This window comes from Mauremys reevesii, linkage group 1 (genome assembly GCF_016161935.1).
Source record: "Mauremys reevesii isolate NIE-2019 linkage group 1, ASM1616193v1, whole genome shotgun sequence".
NCBI classification, from domain to species: domain Eukaryota; kingdom Metazoa; phylum Chordata; order Testudines; family Geoemydidae; genus Mauremys; species Mauremys reevesii.
Genome location: NC_052623.1, coordinates 83194211 through 83216977, shown reverse-complemented (window position 1 = coordinate 83216977; position 22767 = coordinate 83194211). Strand labels below are relative to the sequence as shown.

General features: G+C 40.2%; 1 long non-coding RNA gene across 2 annotated transcripts in view; it reads left to right on the top strand.

Moving 5' to 3' along the window:
* The first annotated feature begins 203 nt into the window (after positions 1-203).
* The window catches only part of LOC120385008, a 123413-nt gene continuing 100849 nt past the window's right edge, over positions 204-22767 (top strand). For both annotated transcript variants that reach the window (XR_005589203.1, XR_005589202.1), the window contains exon 1: positions 204-298. This is a non-coding gene — a long non-coding RNA (uncharacterized LOC120385008). The remainder of the gene's footprint in view (positions 299-22767) is intronic.

Genomic DNA, 22767 nt, shown 5'->3' with positions numbered 1-22767 from the left:
CCCAGTTATGCCTGGTTGTACCCCCTAAAATACTGTCTTTCCATCTTAAGCTTGCTTCATCTCTCACCAGTCACTAGATATAAATCAGAAGTAATTCCATTGAACCAATGGAATTACTCTGATGTAAAATCTGTGTGAGGTTTTTCACCATGTGTAGTTCCCATGGTTACAGAGAGAATCATAGAAACATTTGCATGTCTCCTGTGCCATCTTAAATCTTTGCTTCCTGTTTTCCTTTGCTGATCATTGGCCATCACTCTGTCGCAGATTCCATCATTATCTTCCTTTCTTCTATCAGGTATATAGATATTAAAGATGTATCTGTATATGAATAGAATAAAATACAGTATAAAATATAAATAGATATTAAATATATACTTTGTTGTAAGGAGACATCTTAACACTTTGCATCTCTCACAAACTTTGCTGGACTAGACGGGGCAAAGATTCAATTTCACATAGAAGTAAGTGAACCAGTTTGAATGGGATTAGAACTCAACCAAAACTAAAGTTTATGAACCTGAGAAAATATTTTGTTAATTTAAAATTTTATCTGTAGATCTTTGTACTTCTTGGCCTCAGCTAGAACCAAAAGTGGAAATATGGGGAAAACTGTTCTTGGAGTATTTTCAGTGGCTGAAAATGAGGAAGCTCTGCAAATTTAATGAGAGAGCCTGATTTTGTGATATTCATAATCCAAAAATGCCACTAGATACCATTTGAAGTTCACCCATTAACAGGTTTCAAACCCTAGCCTCCACAGAGGCACAGTTTCATCTCCAGTTTGTTCTATTTTTGTATTAACATTGTTTGAATGAACAGAGAATTTGTAAACCCTAGAACATGTGAATTTCTCTTTCCCTATTTAATGAATGTCTGGAATCCATAGTATGCATTATTGTTGCCAGAACTCAGTGGTTTCCCATACTCAGCCTCTTGTTCGCTCTGCTTAACAGTGGTCAGGACTGTAATATTAAATATTTTATAACTATGTCTGCTCTTGAAAAAGAAAGCAAACTCAGTAACTACAGCTCCTCTCCCCATTTCTGTAGAAAATTAGACAAAAGACCCTGACATTTTGAGCAAACTGTTTCCATAGAGCAGAGGTCTAGTCATAGTGTCTACAGCAGGGGTTGACAACCTCTGGCATGTGGCTCTCACTGCTGCGGTTCGCTATCCCAGGCCAATGGGGGTTGTGGGAGGCGGCACGGGCGAGGGATGTGCTGGCCATGGCTTCCTGCCACTCCCATTGGCCTGGAGCGGTGAACTGACATGGCAGGTAACCAAACTGGCCTGGCCTGCCAGGGTACTTACCCTGGCGAGTTGTGTGCCAGAGGTTGGCAACCCCTGGTCTAGAGTTACGTAACATGCATCTGCCAATAATAATCCCACTACTAACATTCTTCATTGTGATTTGGTTTTCCCAGCACATCATTCACCTAACCAGGTCTTTTGCTAGCTAGCACTTCCTTTTTTCACGCTGTATTTTCTTTCTGAACCCCTAGAGATTATGAACTATGTGGTAATATGTATTGGGTGTGGTGGTGTGCTCCTGTAGTCCTAGCTACTTGGGAGACTGAGACAGGTGGATCACCCAGGGGTTCTAGGCTGCGGTGTGCTATGCTGATTGGATGTCTGGTGTCACTGACAGCCTGGCCACAGTGGGTGCTGAAGGACTGGCTAGAACAACACAACTGATGTGTTGTGATCAGCATTCCCTCTGTGAGGGCTGATTGATCAAAGTAATATACAGATAACCTACATTACAAATGGAAAAGGCTGATTATGTCATCAAGTGATTGCCTTGCTAAGTAAGGATTGTCCTCTAGAGGCTGTTGTAATAGCAATTTTTAATAGAGATGGGCCCAAAGAACAAAATTCAGATAAAGATCCAAACTTTTCTGAAATTTGTGGGTGTCCAGATCCAGGATTTTCATCAGGGTCAGATTTGGCAATCCAGGTTTCTAGTCACAACATGAAATGGGGGCCACCATGACCCCATTCTATGGCCTTGTTCCTGCACCATGGCCCTGCCCCCACTTAGAGTAGAAGTGATAAGGGAACCTCCTCATGTCTCAGAAAGGCATGAGGCCACATTTTCTTCCTTTTCCGAATGTGGCAAAGGGAAGAGAGCCTACTCCTCTGTGGGTCCATATTACATTTTCCCAATGACTGAAAAGAATTTGTTTAGGTGAGTGTGTGGGCCCCCTGCACTCTTCTCTTGCCAAACACCGGTTTTGATTGGAGTTGGGTTCATAGCCCAGAGGGGCTCTGAGAAAGCATAACTGTAACTTCATATAGACTGTGGTTAGATGTTATTCCACTCTGCTAGATAATTTATATAGTATTTGTAAAGAGTATAAGAATGTTTTAATCCCACAGAAAGCCTGGTCACAACTCTCCAGATATATTTATGGAGAACAATCATATCCCCTCTCGGCCTTCATTTTGCTCTGCTAGACAAGCCAAATTCTTTTAGCCTCCTCTCCTAAAATAGGCTCTTAATTCCCCTGATCTTCCTAATAGCTCTTCTCCTGTTCCAGTTTGAATTCAACTTTCTTGAACATGGGTAACCAGAACTGTGCACAGTACTCCAAATGAGGTCTTACCAATGCCTTGTGCAATGTCATTAGTACTTCTCTATATCTACTGGAAATGCTTTGCGTGAAACACCCTAGCATCATATTTGTCTTTTAAGCAGCTGCCTCACATTTATGGCTCATTGTCATCCTGTGATCAGCCCACACACCCAGGACTGTCGTCCCACCCCCCTCTGTTGCTGCCCACTGATGAGCCCCCAGTTGGAGCTGTGATAGCAGAGCCCTCCTCAGAGCAGTGGGTCTTGGCATTAACACCTTACTGGAATGCACGAGGCAGTCCCCACCTCTCAGAACTGTTGTTCCTGACTCTTTTGGAACTCAGGCAGACATCACTGCATCGCTTAAACTGGGTCATATTTTCAAGCTTTTCTGCATAACTAAGGGGACTAGAAACCTACTAGTAAAAAAAAATAAAATATGAGATTCTCATGTAATCACATGACTCAAGGAGCTGGAGCGCTGGGCCCAGGCCTATAATACATATCCCTTAATCTGACCTTGATTTTTTTGTTAAGTCCCATCTTTAAGATTAAAAGTCTTAAAATTAAGGCCTATTAATGTACACAGAACATGAGTTTTTGCTTGTGCTTCACTTGTTTTGGCATTTTTGAGCAACTACTCAGCTTGCTGTCGGTCATTAAAGCTAATCATCTTTCCTATCCCATTCCAATTTTTTCAAACAAAAATATTAAACCTGTAAAATTGAGTTTAACCAAATCAAATAGTTTCACTACCAATATTTCTATTAACACTATAAATAACAATATTGGTCAGGGGTGGTACTGGGGTGGTTGCGGGGGTACAGCCACCCCAAAATTAGCCTTAGCTTCCTTGTAGCCACCCCTTAGCAGCTGCCGCTCTTTGGCCACCCAGCTCTGAAGGCAGAGTGGAGAGGGTGGCGGCGGCGGCTTGCCAGGTGCCCAGCTCTGAAGGCAGAGTGGAGAGGGTGGCGGCGGCGGCTTGCCAGGTGCCCAGCTCTGAAGGCAGAGTGGAGAGGGCGGCGGCAGCTTGCCAGGTGCCCAGCTCTGAAGGCAGCAGTAGCAGAGGCGTAAACCCGGGCAGCAGACCAGGGGGCCCAAGAGCAGCCCCTGGCCCATTTGCCCCCCAGCCGGGGAATGCCACCCAGGACAGGGGGAGGTTCCAAGGCTCCCTACAGTTGCCTAGACTGACCTGCTCTGGCCTGGGCTCCTGGGCTCTGTCCCCTGCAGTTGCTGCTCCCTGAGGGCTCTGCTGGCCCTGGAGCCAGGTCCCCCTGCCCAGGCAGCTGTTACCAGCTGAAAACAGTCAAAGGGAGGTGAGGACATGAGTATCAGCTGCAGCCCCGGGGCTTTGGGCACCAACAGCTGCAGAAGGAGGAGACAGAGGAGCTCTGCAGCCACCTGCACCATGGCACCAGCCAGCACAGCAGATGACTCACACTGCCTAGCTCCAGCTTCTGGACTCCAACCTGGCCACGGGGCAGGGCCTCAGGGGGTGGGGTGAGAGAGGAGGAGATGAGACTGGCACTTACCTGAGGAGGAGCAGGGAGCAGGGCCATAGAGAGGGGCTGGGCCTTGGGGTTATGGAGTGCAGCCCCTCAATTTCCAGTTTATACCACCTCAGCTCCCCTCCCCACCAGGAAGAGGCTGATATTGCCATCTAATAGAGATGTGTTAAATAACATTATTAAGTAGTTTGCTTAGTCATATGTGTGTATATTTAGTAATTGATCATATTAGATTACCATTACTGTAAAATACATTGAAGTATTTGTAATGTCATTGCACATTTTTATTTTAGAAGGGAGTATGTTGTTTTCCAATACAATAATGGAAAAATAATTTCTGATTAATAATTCCTTCTAATTAATTGTAATTGACAATACGAATGCAGGGAAATTAATGAGTTAGGGAGAAAACTTATATTTTAGTGGTTGGTACTGGGGTGATTTGCAGGTTTGTTTCTGCTTACCCTCATAACGGCTATAATTTAATTATGATAATTCCAAGAACAGCTTCTTTTCCACTTGAGTGATTTTATTTCTCCTGCTGCTGTCATTGCCTTTAACTTTCAGAGATTTGTTTTTTAAAAAAAATTATATATAGATATAATTAGATGGCCTCAAGAGGCTGCACAGAAACTGAGTTAGTGGTTTCACCTTAGCTCTTAGGCTTAGTGTGTCTTCCATAGTACTCATCCACTGAAAAATTCAGTGGGCCAGAGTCTTTGTTGCATTCATGTTACACTATTTATGGTGGAAGCTCCCTTTTTCCTGCTCACTTTCCCAATATGTTTTGCTGTAGTGACTTACAGATCCCCACAATTCATGACACTATATTCCCTTGGTCAGAGGCTGGCTGAGTGATCCACCTACACTTCAGGCTGAACCAGAAGCCTGGATTTTTCCCAAAAACCACAAACTGCCACCCCAGGACTTCTTTGTTTCCTCTGTCCCACAAATCTGTCTTTAAAAAAAACACCCTAGAATGGGAAAATATGGCCCTGGAGATTTCACTCCCCAGTTTTAAGGGCCAGTAGACCCCTGTTACAGTGTGATACACAACTGAGATCAACTTCTGGAACATGTTACAATGTTTCATTGATAATATTTTTAGTAGAGTTTCCAAGCAACATAATTAACTTTGCTTTGTTTTGCTTTTTTGTTGAAGTTTGTTTCACCAGAGATTATCTAGACTGTAGGAAAAAAGAGTGTGTTTTAATTTTAATTTTTCCTGTGTTGTAATTTAAAATGTAACAATGATTCTTCCTTGTATCTGCATGAAGTCAAAATAATAAATATTTTAAAATATTTTTGTATTGTAGTGGAACTAAGATGGCTAGTTGCAAGGGTCTTTCTATGTAGTGCTCACAGGTAGCGCAGAGAAGAGAGGGAGGGCCAGCAGTGTTCCTGAAAGCAAAAATAGATAAGGTAATTAAGTCTGGTCAAAATTTTCCATCAGAGCTGTTTTTCAACAGAAAATTGTTTTTCAGCAAAGAAATTTTTGTGAAAGTGTTTGTTTTCTGCAGAAAACTTTGTCTTTTTACTGAAAAAAAACAAAAAAGGTTTTTGTTTTCTGATTTTTGATTAAAAAAATTGAATTTCCCAAGGGTGAGGAACCTTCATTTTACAACCAGCTTGAGTAATAAATCATAGTTGCATAAATCCATAACAACTATGATCACTAACAAAATGAACATGTGCAGCTCATTTGGAACTGAACTCTATTTTTACTGTCAAAAGCAAAGACATCTTCTTGGTGAATACATCTCTCCTTGCTTAGTCAAATTAGGAAACTAATAAATGGTTCAATCCTGTAATTTTTACTCCCATTGAATCTCATTGATTACAATGTATTGTAGGGCAATGGTTTTCAACCTGTGCTTCACTGACCCATGGGGGTCTGCAGACTATGTTTAAAGGGTCTCTGAAAGGTTGCTGTTACCGTGGAATAGTGGTTTTCAGTCTGGGTCTTAAGATTTCTAAAGAGGTCCACACTTGCATTCAAAAATTTTTAGGGGTCTGCTAATGAAAAAAGGTTGAAAACCACTGCTATAGGGTGACTATTAATGGAAGGGTTTGAAAGAAGAGGCCCAAACACTTGAATACTGTCACTTCATCTACGTAGGCATGCACACATTATTATAACTAGGGCTGATCACATTTTTTGACAGAACAGATTGCCATAAAAATACAGTTTTATTGAAATCAAAATGTTCTACAGGGAAAAAGACAAAATGTTTAAATTCATTTAGTCAAGATTTTAATATATTAAAAATAATATTATGGTATGATTTATGATGTATATAATATATCCCATTTTAATATGATCTAAAAGTCAAGACAAAATGTTTCAAAACTAAACATTTTAATAGTCCCAAATAGATTTTAGGAATGAAATTATTTGGAGCCAAACAAATGAAACTTCAGTAAACAAATGCAGACACCTCGAAACGAATGGAAGTGGACCTTGTCAGGAAATGTCTGTGTTTGGTTTCCCATGGAAATTTTTGATGAAAATGAAGAAAAAATCCTTTTCATAGGTATTTTCCATGGAAATTTTTGACATTTTGGTGAAAAGTCAAAAGCTCAAAATATCTAGGCAGAAAATTGAAAACTTAAATTCAGAAATGCCATCACATGCCTCCTGGGAACTGTAGTTCAGATGTCTAATATCCCATTCTACTCTATGGACTGGGCTGCCTTGCTGTACTACATCTTCCAGAATGCACTATAAGAACATAAGAACGGCCGTACTGGGTCAGACCAAAGGTCCATCTAGACCAGTATCTGTCTACTGACAGTGGCCAATGCCAGGTGCCCCAGAGAGAATGAACCTAACAGGCAATGATCAAGTGATCTCTCTCCTGCCATCCATCTCCTTCCTCTGACGAACAGAGGCTAGGGACACCATTCTTACCCATCCTAGCTAATAGCCATTTATGGACTTAGCCACCATGAATTTATCCAGTCCCCTTTTAAACATTGTTATAGTCCTAGCCTTCACAACCTCCTCAGGTAAGGAGTTCCACAAGTTGACTGTGCGCTGCGTGAAAAAGAACTTCCTTTTATTTGTTTTAAACCTGCTGCCTATTAATTTCATTTGGTGACCCCTAGTTCTTGTATTATGGGAATAAGTAAATAACTTTTCCTTATCCACTTTCTCCACATCACTCATGATTTTATATACCTCTATCATATCCCCCCTTAGTCTTCTCTTTTCCAAGCTGAAGAGTCCTAGCCTCTTTAATCTTTCCTCGTATGGGACCCTCGCTAAACCCCTAATCATTTTAGTTGCTCTTTTCTGAACCTTTTCTAGTGCTAGAATATCTTTTTTGAGGTGAGGAGACCACATCTGTACACAGTATTCGAGATGTGGGCATACCATGGATTTATATAAGGGCAATAATATATTCTCAGTCTTTTTCTCTATCCCCTTTCTAATGATTCCTAACATCCTGTTTGCTTTTTTGACCGCCTCTGCACATTGCATGGACATCTTCAGAGAACTATCCACAATGACTCCAAGAACTTTTTCCTGACTCGTTGTAGCTAAATTAGCCCCCATCATGTTGTATGTATAGTTGGGGTTATTTTTTCCAATGTGCATTACTTTACATTTATCCACATTAAATTACATTTGCCATTTTGTTGCCCAATCACTTAGTTTTGTGAGTTCTTTTTGAAGTTCTTCACAATCTGCTTTGGTCTTAACTATCTTGAGTAGTTTAGTATCATCTGCAAACTTTGCCACCTCACTGTTTACCCCTTTCTCCAGATCATTTATGAATAAATTGAATAGGATTGGTCCTAGGACTGACCCTTGGGGAACACCACTAGTTACCCCTCTCCATTCTGAGAATTTACCATTAATTCCTACCCTTTGTTCCCTGTCCTTTAACCAGTTCTCAATCCATGAAAGGACCTTCCCTTTTATCCCATGACAGCTTAATTTACGTAAGAGCCTTTGGTGAGGGACCTTGTCAAAGGCTTTCTGGAAATCTAAGTACACTATGTCCACCGGATCCCCCTTGTCCACATGTTTGTTGACCCCTTCAAAGAACTCTAATAGATTAGTAAGACACGATTTTCCTTTACAGAAACCATGTTGACTATTGCTCAAGAGTTTATGTTTTTCTATGTGTCTGACAATTTTATTCTTTACTATTGTTTCAACTAATTTGCCCGGTACCGACGTTAGACTTACCGGTCTGTAATTGCCGGGATCACCTCTAGAGCCCTTTTTAAATATTGGCGTTACATTAGCTAACTTCCAGTCAATGGGTACCGAAGCTGATTTAAAGGACAGGTTACAAACCTTAGTTAATAGTTCCGCAACTTCACTTTTGAGTTCTTTCAGAACTCTTGGGTGAATGCCATCTGGTCCCGGTGACTTGTTAATGTTGAATTTATCAATTAATTCCAAAACCTCCTCTAGTGACACTTCAATCTGTGATAGTTCCTCAGATTTGTCACCTACAAATCCAGCTCAGGTTTGGGAATCTCCCTAACATCCTCAGCCGTGAAGACTGAAGCAAAGAATCCATTTAGTTTCTCCGCAATGACTTTATCATCTTTAAGCACTCCTTTTGTATTTTGATCGTCAAGGGGCCCCACTGGTTGTTTAGCAGGCTTCCTGCTTCTGATGTACTTAAAAAACATTTTGTTATTACCTTTGGAGTTTTTGGCTAGCCGTTCTTCAAACTCCTCTTTGGCTTTTCTTATTACACTCTTGCACTTAAGTTGGCAGTGTTTGTGCTCCTTTCTATTTGCCTCACTATGGTCTCCCCTCTTGCACAAAGGATCATGGAAGTCCCATATCTGCTGTGCATTATGGGTGGTGTAGTGTGGCCAGGTAGCCAAGCCATAGAGGAGAATGGGAGAGCATGAGGCATCTGGACTCCCATGAAGCACCACAATGGCATTTCCATATAAAAAAAATTAGTTTTCAGCTAAAGCTTTTATCTTTTGGCTGAAATTTCCTGCTTCAGATAAAAACAAAACACTGAAGTTTTTACATTGCTTTCAATTAAAAGTCAACATTTTCTGTGGAAAGCAGACACTTTCCATGAAAACTTTTGTTACAATGAAACTCAATTTTCCAACCAGTCCTAGCTGGAAGATTCCTATTAGATTGTGAAGGTGATGCCTGAGCTAGCAGTCTCCCAGAATGAGCTGGGTGGGGAACCAGCCAGCAAGCAACCCTCTGGAAAGACCAAAGTAAGGTGGAGGCCTGAGTTCCCTTACCCAGAAGCCATCAATGGAAAATTGAGTGCCCCTTTTGGGGGAGAGGTAGTGATTGGGCGGTGGCCACAAGAGTGAATGGATGATACAAGTGTAAATATTGGAAACTATGCACGGGTGCACATCCTCCTGAGTTCAGTTCTGATGCTAGATTCAGAGCAGACTTTGGATAAAAGTCTGAAGCCTGAATTCCAGCACTGGTGGCATCTGGATCAGGGTCTAAATGCCACTAGGTCAACCGATGTCTGACATTTACTACCATTTTGAGGTTAATTAATGGAATAATTATTTCAAAAACAGACAATACCAGCACAGATATGATTCTGGCCATTGCACATCCTTGCATAGCCTGGCTTTGAAACACTCTGAAGAAGATAAAGAAACACTGTGCATCATATATTGAACATGGTGTGCTGCCAGATTTGTTCCCTAATTTGTTTTGTTGCTTTCAAGATTCAAAGATTATGTGCACAGTAGCCAAAGCGTGTACACATTTAATTCTTAGGGCCAGATTTTCTGAAGGCCCCTTCTTCCATATCGGAGGGAACATTTTCAAAAGATTTCCATGTAAGTGAAGTGGCCAGACTTTTGAAAAGTGCTCAGCACCCAGCAGCTCCCACCGAGATGTCTGGAAATCATGTGTGCTGAGCACTTATGAAAATCTTGCCACTTCATTAAGTGGCCTAAGTGGAACCTTTTAGAAAACCCAACCCTAATTGGGAGCAATTGAGTGACGAGCTCTTTTGAAAATCTGTCTCTTAATCGATAAACATTTCCTGCCATCAGACTCTGAGCGGTTTGGTAGAGTGATACTGTGGCACATGAAAATAGTTACATGAAATCCATATAATTAGAAATGATTGGATACACTTCTTACTACCAGAACACTGAATAGACTATAGTTACAAAGTAATGATAGTGTATTTAGATTTTTGTTACATGTATGCTATAATATTGAACACTGTAGTTACACTGTAATTGCTCTGAAGTTGTTCTTATTGATACCTGAGTGTATTACAACAAAAAATTGTAATCAAATGTAATGGGGCACACAAGCCTCCATGTAAGGGACGAACCGGGTAATGGGCTATTGAAGGACCGGTCAGCTTGAACTGAGCAAAAGGCAGGCTTCCAGGAAGGGAGTTAAAAAGAAGAGCCTTGGTCAGTTGGAGGAGATCAGACAGGGAGAGAGAGTGCAGATATGAGGCTGTCCCTGTGGGAGGAAGGATCTCCTGGAGGAAAGGGAAAAGTTTAAGTTTGTGTTGCTTCATCCTTGTTTTGGACTTTGAGTGTCCTAGATGGAGCAGAACTGGAAGTGACCTAACTATAGGACTAAGTCACTGTAACCCAGAAGATGTTGGAGGCTGGGAAGAGCAGTGAAAGACCAGTTGGGAAACTGAGGCTGGGTGGCTCTGCACTGCACAATGCTGCCAGGGAGTGCTTCGGTGAGGATGTCTAAAACCAAAAATTAATCATTTGCTACTGTAATGGATTACTTCGTGTTTCCCCAAAATGTTTGGTACCATACAGGTATCTATGGAAACGAACTACGCTTAAATTCATTATAGTTAGAGAGCTCAAGAAAAGCAACTTGTCTACTTTTACATCAGTTACAGAGCATATGTACTTTACACATCATTATGTAACGTATTGATGTCAATGTTGTGTATTTCTTACGATCTACAGCGCACTGACATAATCCATAAGGGTCTAACTAATAATGCTCTCTGTTTCCAAATCTCCTTCTCTCTTAATCTTTCTTTTAACTCATGCAGGAAGAGATTTGGCAAATTTAAGCTCTATTCTAACACTCCATGGTGAATTCTTGTTTCTGACAACAGGAATGGGGAGAGATTGAAAAGAATGGCCTTTCTTAATTTAGAGAGGAGATGAATAAGAGGGGACATGATAAAAGCATCGAAATAATTATTGATTTAGACAAGGTAAATTGGATAGTATTGTTTACCCTCTTTCATAATACAAGAAAAAAATCAACAAAAGAAAAGAAAAGAAATTGCTTTTTTGAAATTATACATAATTAAGCAATAGAACTCTCTGCCCTTGGACATCAGAGGTCAAGAACTTAATATGATTTCTGTGGCCAATGAGATAGGATATCCTTTAAAAATAAGAGATGTAAACCTTCTTACTTAGGATAAAAAGCCAGCTACTAATTGATGTTGGCAAACTGTTCCAAAATCATTCTCTGTGGGGGTTTCTAATGCGTTTAATACTGACCACTGCCAGAAATAGAATACTGGACTAGGTAGAGCATTGGTGTGAGTTGGACAATGCCTATCTTCAGCGTGAAAGAAAGTCCAGATAAGTATGTAGAAGAAACAATATCTCTGTTGGTTTTAGAGAGCTACCATGGTTGCTCCTTTCGTTTTATATATCAACCTGGATCTTTTTACAATCAATACTAAATGTATTTGCAATGTTTGTCAAGTGGTGATCTGTTTCCCACAGCAGCATAATACATATCAAGCACACAGATAGGGCTTTATAACTTTCAGAGTGAATACAAATATTACAGGTGGAATTTTTAAAACTGCCTGTGAGACTTGTGCTTATGTCATTAAATGCTTTTGAAAATTCCTCCCAATGGCCTAAATTCAGGAAACCACATGAGTAACTTTAAGCATATGAATAAGACAGTCCCTTTTCAGTGCAGCCCCAATTCAGCAAAGCACATAAACACAGGATTAACTTTGTCTCTTAGCAGTTCCATTGAAGCAAATGGAGCTTAAACATTTGCTTAAAGTTAAATCCTTACTGACTTTAGTGAGACTACTCATGTTTAAAATTAAGCCTTTGCTTAAGTGCTTTGATGAATTAGGACCAAACTGACTGATCTACAGAATGCCTTACAAGGGAGAAATGAAGTTGTATTATTAATGTGTTTCTAGATCACTTCAGTAATATTTCAATTAAATACTCTGAGAGAAAAATAAAGATATCCAGCTAATTAAAATAAAAATTAAAATATCTAATGCTTTTATTATGTATAGCAGTTGCATACACGCCATTCACCCATCTAGAATACAGACTTTAGGAATGAAATTATTTGAAGCCAAACAAATGAAACTTCAGTAAACAAATGCAGACACCTCCAAACAAATGTTTTTAAAAGTGCCAGGTGGAGCAGCATGATATTAGACCTCATGAGCATTTATGAATAAAAATGAGAGGCTTTCCATTAATGACAATAACTAATATCCTTCCTTTTTACACTATGATAAGTGGCTTTCACATGATATAGGTTTTCTGAACAAACACACACAAATCCCTCAGCAGATTAGTGGCTGTGATGGAATGAAAAATGTTTACATTCCACAGGCATGGGCAACAAGATATCAATAATTGATTACAACATTGTACTTACACTCATTAATAAGAAATGCTCAAAATGTGGCCAGCAGGGGATATACGGTAGCCTGAATTGACTTTTCCACTGTTGTAAAAGCTGATTATTTTAGAATGTTGGACCCAACTCAGAACTGGTGTCAGCTAGTAATGACCTTGGCCTATCATTTCTCCTCGGAAAGAATCTGGTATCTTTTAGACACAGGAATGAGTCTGACCTATTATGGTAATCACTCTTAAAAATGTTCTAAGGTTGCCTTAGGTAAATAGCCAAGGTTACCTCATTGTTTGCAATATTTCCTATATATTCCTACTGTGTATTTACTATAGTGAGTACTGAGGTAATACTATTTAATTATCTAAGGCAATTGGCAAGCTGGTCTGTATGTTGTATTTTTGTATTTACTTCCCATCAGGGACACTTTATTTATCTTTATTATTTCTAGGCCTGTACATTTGATTTCTGTGGTGTCTTAATTTTCTATTACCTCAGGCACTCATCTGAAACCTACATTGGGGGAAATTTGCATAGATACAGGTTTGCCTTTTAGTGAGTCCTTTAAAATTTGCTTTCTAACTCACTGAATACATAAAGGAAAATGATGAGTTATCTACTTACAATCTACATGAAAGGACATTATTCAGTGTATGTGCTCCTATAACTATACTTGTTGAGACCAACAGAACACAATGAAGTACAAGAGAAGATCAGAAATGACTGGAGCCCCAATTCAGGACAGCACCTAAGTTTCTGATAAGTCTTAATTCATGTCTTTGGTGTGGGTTAAACACACAACTAATGTTAAGACTGTTGATCACTGTTGTCCTGAGTAAGGATGTTTTCCTAAATTAGGGCCTGAGTGCAGAGATGAGACACAACAACAAAATGAGAGACTGTATTTCTGTGCCCTATTGGTTTGCCACAGAGACGAAGATCCAGTTCGCTGACTGAATGGATTTTTGTGTGTGCATGGAGAAAGATACAAGGAGAGGCCAGCTATAGAAATGCAGAGCTAGTGATATTAGCAGCTATGTTGGTGACCAAGGAAACAGTACAGCATGAGTTCTGCTCACAATATAGCAAGGGATACAGGGGACTCATGGGTAGCTCACTCAGTCCTAACACAGACACTGATCCTTTATTTAAAAAAAAATTGCTTCAGTGACATTTCCATAAATTGCTGGTTATGTTCTCACATATGACTTTGAATCAATAGCCTATAGTTTTCATATGATCACTTTTTCAGCAAGTTTATTTTGGGTTTGTTGAAATGACCTGAAACATTTCATTTTGAGTCAGTTCAACATTAAACTTTATTTCCCTATGTGGCTGCATTGTCTCATGGGAGTTCTAGTTTCAGCATCTCATGTCTGCATTGTTTCCTGGGGTTTGGGCTCTCTGGCTGGACTGTATCTTCCATGACACAAAGAAGTCTCCCGACTAACTGAGCTGCATGATGTATCATGGGAGTCACATGACCGTGGGTGCATCGTAGCAGATGTTGTCCATCCAGTGAACCTGGCTCAGAGGAGAGCATCTGGCACCTGAACTACAATTTCCATGATGCAGTGTAGCATCATCAGAAGATGCAGTTTAACGGTGAAGTGACTCAAACCAAAAAGTTTAGAAAGGGTTCAGAAAACCAGAACAAATCACTTTGATTTGGGAATATCAAAATGGTACATGTCAGTCAAAAATGACAAAACAAAACATTTAGTCATTTCTCTGAACTTTTTGTACTATGAAAAATGTTAACGTTTCAACTTTTCATCCTGATTGAGGATAAAAAAGAATGCTGAAATATTGGAATTTCTCATGTGGTGGGAATTCTGTCTTTTCACTCAGCTCTAATGCTATTACAAATGGGTTGAGAATCTCCAGGCTGTTTTCAGTTATTCCAAAGGCAGTAATTCAGAATGGATGCTGTACTGTGAAGGCTGCTATCATCACATCAGTCCTGGAGACTGTTTCTGGAAGGATGTCAAAATACCTTAATTCTGGAGAATCCACAGATGCAGAAGGTTTGACACATAAAGGCTGGTTCTGCCACTTTTATTTACATCAGTAGTTCTATTGACTTACTACTCATTTATACCAGTGTAAGCAGCATTTGACCCATATAATTCATTGCTTTTCATGCACATAACTCTAAATGATTTACAAAGATGAACAAGTACCATTATCCTCACTTTACAGGTGAGGAAACTGAGTCACAGAGACAGTAAGTGACTTGTTCAGGATCACACAGCATGTCAGGGCAGAGTGTGGTATAGAATCCAGGTTTCCTGCTTCTCACACCACTAGAAACCCTGCAGACATTTGTGGTTTCCTGTTTTGCTTATGGGTCCTTGGCCATGTGCCATTCTGGTCTTTGTTTCTGATAGTGGTAAAGTGCACTAGTTCTCAAGGTCTCATTAATAATATGAGAACACAGGAAATGTTACAAAAAGAGAAAATACAACCCTTCCCATCATGCTTGCCCTCTGTGGGTTTATCTTAATCCCACCCTCCATCTTTATCACCATTCCCAGAGCTCTGAAGCCATTACTGCAGGAACTGCCAATGGAATTTTCAGCATTACTTTGCTGAATCCAGGGCAATGGTAACTCTGATAGTGGAAAGGACAGCTATCATCCATCTCCTGAATCCCACTGCTGCTGTGAAGAGACAGGGTGATATTGGCATATCTCATCTATATCTGCTACCATAGGACAATTTTTCTCTGGGCCTGATTTTGTGATAAAAATGCATTGGACATCTCTTCCTTTTTTATTAACTGGTTGGATGAAAAGGGAGCAGTCAGCTAGCAGACACCGTGCTTAAATTTTCAAGAGTGAACATAAACAGTATTAAAAAAACCCTCCTGATTCATGTATAGTATATACCAATGTACAGAAATCCTGTTTGTGAGCTGCCAAACTCTTTGACCCAATTCTAGTTTTACAAACGGTTAAAAAAATATGGAAATTCTATTTGTATTGTTTAAATGTGTCAAATGATGGCAGGTATTCTATATCATGAACTTCAAAATACTCCCATTAGCTACAGTACAATGCTGCTGGTACTTTCCTTGATATCAAACGGTTTTTGATCGACGAGTGGGCGCAGTGTTAGGCGTGTGTACATTTCTTTCTAAAGTGTATCTAAGGTTGTCACCATTCAGAATATCCAGGAATATATGTGTATACATGTAGCAATAAATGAAGCCAAGTCCGTCAGTTTGTTCCAGTGGAGCGCCCCGAACGGGGGTTTTCCACGTCCTTTTATTATAATCGGTTACATAAATCATCCTATTATGCGCATGTACTAACTCAGTCCAACTTCTCGCCCCTTCTCCTGATTGGTGCTTTATGCACTGCGTGTTCCAGTGGTAAACACCTGGTCGGCGCTTAATCAGTGTGTCTCCTGACCGAGTGTGTGGGGGGGTAGGAACCACTTCAGCCGCTCTAAATTCGGGGGCGGTCTTCCTACCCCCTTAGTGCTTAAGAAGTGTAAAGTTCCTACATATACACATTTTTTTATAGACAAAAACAATGGGGGAACCTAGAACCCTTATTTCCATGTTTCTATGCATGTGCCAGAAATAACTAGTTATCAGTGTAATTCATAGCAAACACTTTATTCATCTTTCTTCTGGTTGTTTGGTCCACAAGTAGCAGACAACTTCCTTATGTTCATGCACTACTTGAGTGTATTATTCACCAAATAATTCCAGCCTACAATTATTGGACTAGTAATTGAGTGTGAGCAGTTCATTGGCAGTATTTGGCATCAGAGATGAAAAATTTGAGCTGGACTGTTTAATTTTGACTGGATACTTGGTATAATTCTGTTTTCTGACTGGCTGAGTATAAGATTTCAGTGCAAACACTCACATTCTATGAGTTCAAAACTTGTTTATGGCAAATATTATCCATAAATTGACAGTTTCAGTGGACATTCCTTCTACGAAATTCATTTGCCAGAAAACTCTGAGAAAGTACCGTAATCATGAAAGAGGAGCAAACATAGCTAAAGTGAATTCTATTTCCTGTAATAATGTATACCTAACCCTAAGCAAAAATTTAAAAAAAGACCTTCAATTTCAAAGAGCATAAAATAAAAAAGTAAATGAAGGCCTGACAACCAAACTACACAATAATCAGAAGGAATGATGCACGTATTGGACAACAGAACCACAGACTACTTTCCACTTAACACTATTCCCACTGAAGTAAATGATACAGCTTCTGTTGACTTTAATCGGGCCCTTTGTGAATTTTGGCTTGGCAGAATAAGCCTCTACTCTGGGAACCTGTTCCTAGCTACTCAGTTATGCAAGGATTTCTCTCTCTCTCTCTTTCTTTCTCTCCCTCCTCCTCCCCCTTCTTGTGAGAGTAGCAGCTGTAACAGGAATATTGTAAGGAGCAATCTCAGATATGCAGGTTGCCTTTTCATACTTTGTTATCCTTTAACGGCGTGACTCCAATAATGGGTGGTTGATAGCAAACCACTGAACTTCATTCTCCTACCCTCAAAAGGCCTACCATCACACATTGGAAGTGGGAAGAATTAATGGTGGGAGGGTGATTTCATTTTGAATCCACAGGAGCTACATGGATGTATTTAAGGCCAGAATATTGTCCTTAATGAACAGGATGTATGTCATCTATTCACTACATATGGATGGCCACAAGTAGCTGCATGTTTCTTATAATTGTGAACAGTGTATGAATCACAGGACTGCTGTGCAAGATTGTATCATAATACAATGCCTGTAATTTCAAGGGTTCTGTTGAGTATTCAAAGAACATAGTGACTCTTGTTAGAGCTGTGAGCACCTCAGAGCTTTTGAAAATCAGGCCAATGAACGTGTGTAAATTCTTAGTTGCTCTGTGCAGCAGATGAAAATCCAGAAAATCCTTGTTACTGGGTGATAAACATCACATGAAGAGAGGGGGGATATCAGGCAGATACAGGTTGAACACTACTGAACATCCTGTTAGATGGAAAGCTTATTTCTGAAAATACACTGGGCCACAATGCTAAAATGTTCAGATAACTCTTTCCCTTTCTACATTTTGAAGCCATGTACGTGAACCTTTGTTCCACAGTTGACACACCCTGACTAGTTAGTTTGCCAGAGACAGCACAAAATAATCAGCTACATGTGAGAGAAAAAATAGTCACAGGTAACAAGAGAATATTAGAACATCCCTCTGCTGTCAGGCTTTCAGTTCCTTCATAAATACATCATAGTAAATGGTGAATGTATTTCCTAACTGAATCTATTTGCAGAACTGTACACAGCCAGGTAAAACTTTGAAGAAAATAACCATGTAATCTGGTCTGATGTAGTAATTCTATTCTATGTAGGGTTTTATACCACACACTTCACTGTAGGATTTGACTTCCTATATGACAGACTAGCACCAATATCTGTATGAAGTGCTTTAATAGGCTGCTATCATACTAAGGCTCTTGTTCAGGAAGGTGCATAAGCTCATGGTTAACTTTAAGTAGGTGAGCTGTCCCATGGATTTCATGAAAGCACATTGAATTAGGGGGTCTACAATAGTAGAAACAGTTTACTCCCTGTACTTGTGAAATGATATTTTGGTATTTAAATGTCCCCAGATGGTAGGGAAATCTATGGCGTGCTATTGCTCAAAGTTCAACCAACATTTTAAATAATGACTTTTTGGCTACAAATTGTGTACACACACCTAGTCTATGCTAAAATGTCCTGCTTTTATTGTTACCCAGTCTTCCCTCCCTCACTTCGCTCACTTGTTTGTTTGTGTTTTATTTTTGCCCACTGTTATATATTCTCCTTTAGTAGGTATTTCAGACTCGGGACCGTTACTTACCATGTTTGTACAGTGCCTAGCACAGTGGGGCCCTGACATCTAGGGGTATTTCTACACAGCTGCTGGGAGTGGGTCTCACAGCCCAGGTCAACAGACTTGTAGTAGTGAGGATCACGCTAGCTCACAAAAAATAGCCAGACTGTCCGGCTCAGGGTGGAGTTCAGGGTCTCAAGCTTAGGGATGTGGGGGTGAGCTTCAGAGCTCCAAGCCCCCCTAGTAGAAGTCTTTTGACCTGGGCTGTAAGATTTACTCATGGCGACTGTGTAGGCATAACCAACAAGGCCCCAGGGTAGTACCAGAACTCAAACAACACTTAGGATAGGTTTACACTTATCTTCCGGGTCGACACGGTGAGTTAGACTTCTCGGAGTTTGAACTATCGCGTCTGATCTAGACGCGATAGTTCGAACTCCGGAAGCGCTGCGGTCGACTCCGGTACTCCACCACTGCAAACGGCGATGGCGGAGTCGACGGGGGAGCCGTGGAGTTCGACCCCGCCACATCTGGATGGGTGAGTAGGTCGAACTAGGGTACTTCGAATTCAGCTACGCTATTCACGTAGTTGAATTTGCGTACCCTAGTTCGACCCCCATTCTTAGTGTAGACCAGGCCTTAGTAATAACAACCACCTCTGTATTATGGAAATAAAACTACAGTAGAACAGCACTTTATAATTCCCACCAAATTGCAGCACTCTCCCTACTTCTCAGTGAAGATTTGACAGATATAGCTTGTATTCTGTCTTCATTATGGCCTGATTCTCATACCACTCCTGCCTCTTTACACTATTCTGGCTGGGCAAAAGGGCCTTAGAGTGGGTGTAAAACTAATTTATGCCCATTTTATGACCCCTTTTGCCCTTCCAGGGTGGCCTAAAATGGCTGTAGTGTAAGTGAGAATCTGACCCTATTATTTTTACCAAACCATCTCTAATACACTATGAAATATAATTAATTGTGTACACTACCATTTTCTAAATAAATAAACTCAAATGTTGCTGATTCATTGTGTTTGGTCACTTACCAGTTCACAACATTCAATTATTTACAAAGGATTTCTCAGTCATTAGGACTAATTAGGAAGGTTCTCCTCTAGATACATATGGAGAGACTATCCAGGATGAATATGAGGTAATATAAAAGGCTCAGCTGCCATTCATTAGTTGAAGGATAATCTAAAGGTTCATGACATCAGCCTGGTCCTTGAAGTGAGTGATATACTTGCTTTAACTCACTGTATCCATTATTTGTATACCACGTTATGTAAAGGTGAAATATTGCTATTAGGTAGGTTTTCAGAATTTGAGTCATCAGCTGGGCTTTGATTGCAGCAGTCTATACAGCTGTGCTGTGAAAATGTCAAAAGCAGTGTGGATGAGAGACTTTGTACAACAAGATGTTGCCTTTTTATTTTTCATGTTTATACCCAATCTGTAGGAAGCCACGGTCCTTTCCCAAAGAGTTTACAACCCAATTAGTCTGTTAGCAAGCAGTTGTGTTGGCCAGCAAGACATGACGACAAGCAATTGTTCTGATAACTGTAGTTGTCCTATGTATCTTTTCAAAGTGTCATACTTGCCATATTTTTGTCTTGTCCATGGAAAGAAAATGCTTTGATCCAAATGCAGTCAGTTCAAATTGTTAGTGATCTAGCAGGCTGAAAAGCAGAGAAGTTAGTTATTGCCAGAAAAAAAAGCAGGTGTCTCTGAAACCAAGGTTACTGCTAGTGCCAAGCCACAGCTGAGTACAGTGCTGCCTATATCACATGAGACCCTACAAATAAACCCTCTCCCAGACCACCAGCCAAGAGTGGCTGCTTTATTTCTACAGTCACTAACAGCAGGCTGAAGTGTGGCAAATCTATCAAGATTGTAACATTCACTTAAAAGGTTCCTGGTACTGCAATACAATAGCACATTATAAAAGGCGTATTTATTTGCAACAATTTCCTGTAACTAACAGCATTGTACTGGGGACTGCATTCATTAGATTGCAGTAAGTTGGAGTAAATTGCTTCAAACTGGAAACATTTTTCAAATGATTTCCATTATATATTAATATACAGGAGTATGGAATCTGCATGGATCAGAATTAAAAATGCTGGTCATCTGCAAATACCAGCCAATACCCTAAAATATTTGCTGTTTCTTTAGGTACATTGAGTCATCACACTGTGGCATCCTTCCCCAAATGACTGGATTGTTTTGTCTGGACACAACACCATAAATATGAATTGTTTGTATTGTGGTAGCACCCACAATTGGAGACTTAGTGTCCTGGGTACTGTGTCAATATAGAGAAAGACCCAAGCCTTGCCCTGAAGAATTTCCCATCTAAACTTAGAAAAGATGTAACATGTGGATGTAACAAGCAAAACAGAGGCAGTTCAGCTATGCAGGGTCCTATAGAGGAAAGCTATAAAAGTTAAATCAGGGCCTTCTGGCAAAAAAGAAAAGGTAGAAGATTACAAAGCACTGTTTTTCCTTTATTAGTGGTCCCCTAGGGTGTATGTTATAAATAGTACTATGAAATGGCTTAAGTTTTGGACACACTCTGTGACTGGCAGTCAGTGACAACATATTTCTACCTAAACCCAGTCAGTCTGGGTGAATTAAACTGGTTTTCTTTATTTTTATATGTACATTTCATAATAGTAATAAGGAGACACTCTAGGCCAGGGGTCAGCAACCTCTGGCACGTGGCTCACCAGGGTAAGCACCCTGGCGGGCCGGGCCAGTTTGTTTACCTGCCACGTCAGCAGGTTTGGCCAATCACGGCTCCCACTGGCCGCGGTTCACCGTCCCAGGCCAATGGGGGCAGCGGAAAGCGGTGTGGGCTGAGGGATGTGCTGGCTGCGGCTTCCTGCTGCCCCCATTGGCCTGGGAGGGCGAACCGCAGCCAGTGGGAGCCACTATCGGATGAACCTGCCAATGCGGCAGGTAAACAAACTGGACCGAGCCTGGCGAGCCTAGCAAGCCACGTGCCAGAGGTTGCCGACCCCTGGGTTATTCTATTACTTAAGGTGTGAAACAATATTGTCATTCAAATTACCAGCTCATTCAAGTGCTTTCATTTAAAGGAATATTTTCACAAAGAGGGGTCAAAGTTACTTTTGGAGTTTCTTATACTACGTTCTCATGTAAGATTTTCACTAAACAATGACATCTTACATTTACATGGAGCCTTTTATTACCAAAGAGTCTTAAACATTTTGCAAAGTTTATAATTGCATGAGTAGCTAGAGTGGAAATGCTTAGACTATATTAACAATCTGTTTTTAGGTGCTTATAACTTTCAAAAAGTGGAAAGTTTTAGAATGAATGTTGCTAGGCATTGTTTCTCTCAAGGCAATTTTTTAAAAAAGTTTGAGCAAAAACAATCTATTCCGTTTTATTTAAATATGAACAGAGTAGAAATATTTCCAGTATTATAAACAAGTAAAGCTATTATAAAAATGAGTTCTTGTGAAGGGTTTTTAGGTTCACATTAGCAAAGCACTTAAGTCTTGCTGAAGTCCATGGATTCAAGCACATTCTTAAAGTTAATCACAGGATTAAGAGTTTTACTGAATAAGTCCTTTATGAAAAGGACTAGAGCCAAAATAGAAGGAGCACTGAATGTTGAAATTTGGGGAAAGATGTGTCTTCTTTCTACTGCTACACTGGCATAATTTGTCTTTGGCTTAACTGGCTCAGGAAGTTACAGGCCAGTGGAAGGCTGATTCCCCGCCCACACACACGCACATACCCCATGGCATAGAGATGATGTGTAGGGACTCTTTAACCACACATCCTCTCTGCTGCTAATAGAAGAAAAGTGACACAGTGTGACACTAGGCATCTCTACACATGGTTGTAGTAATCTTTGTACAAAATATGCCTTGTGAGGTATCATATGAAAACTAATAAATCACTGATCATTAATATTCATGCATGATGTATGCACACAATATGTTTTGAGTTATGAATATATGCTGGAATTATGACTAAAGTGTGCTGGGGCAGTTGTTGAACAGGTCTATCCTAAACACAGGAATGTATGTTTACCTCAGTTTACATATAAGCAGTAAACAGGACCTGAAGACAGCATGGAGAGGAGATGGTAGGAAACAGCACAGTTTGCATTTCAGCAAACAGAAGTGGGGGAAGAAAGATCATGGAGTTTCCTTCACCATCAGACTCTATGTCACCTTCCTCAGAGCTTGAATAAACTTTACTTTGAGGGTTTACCC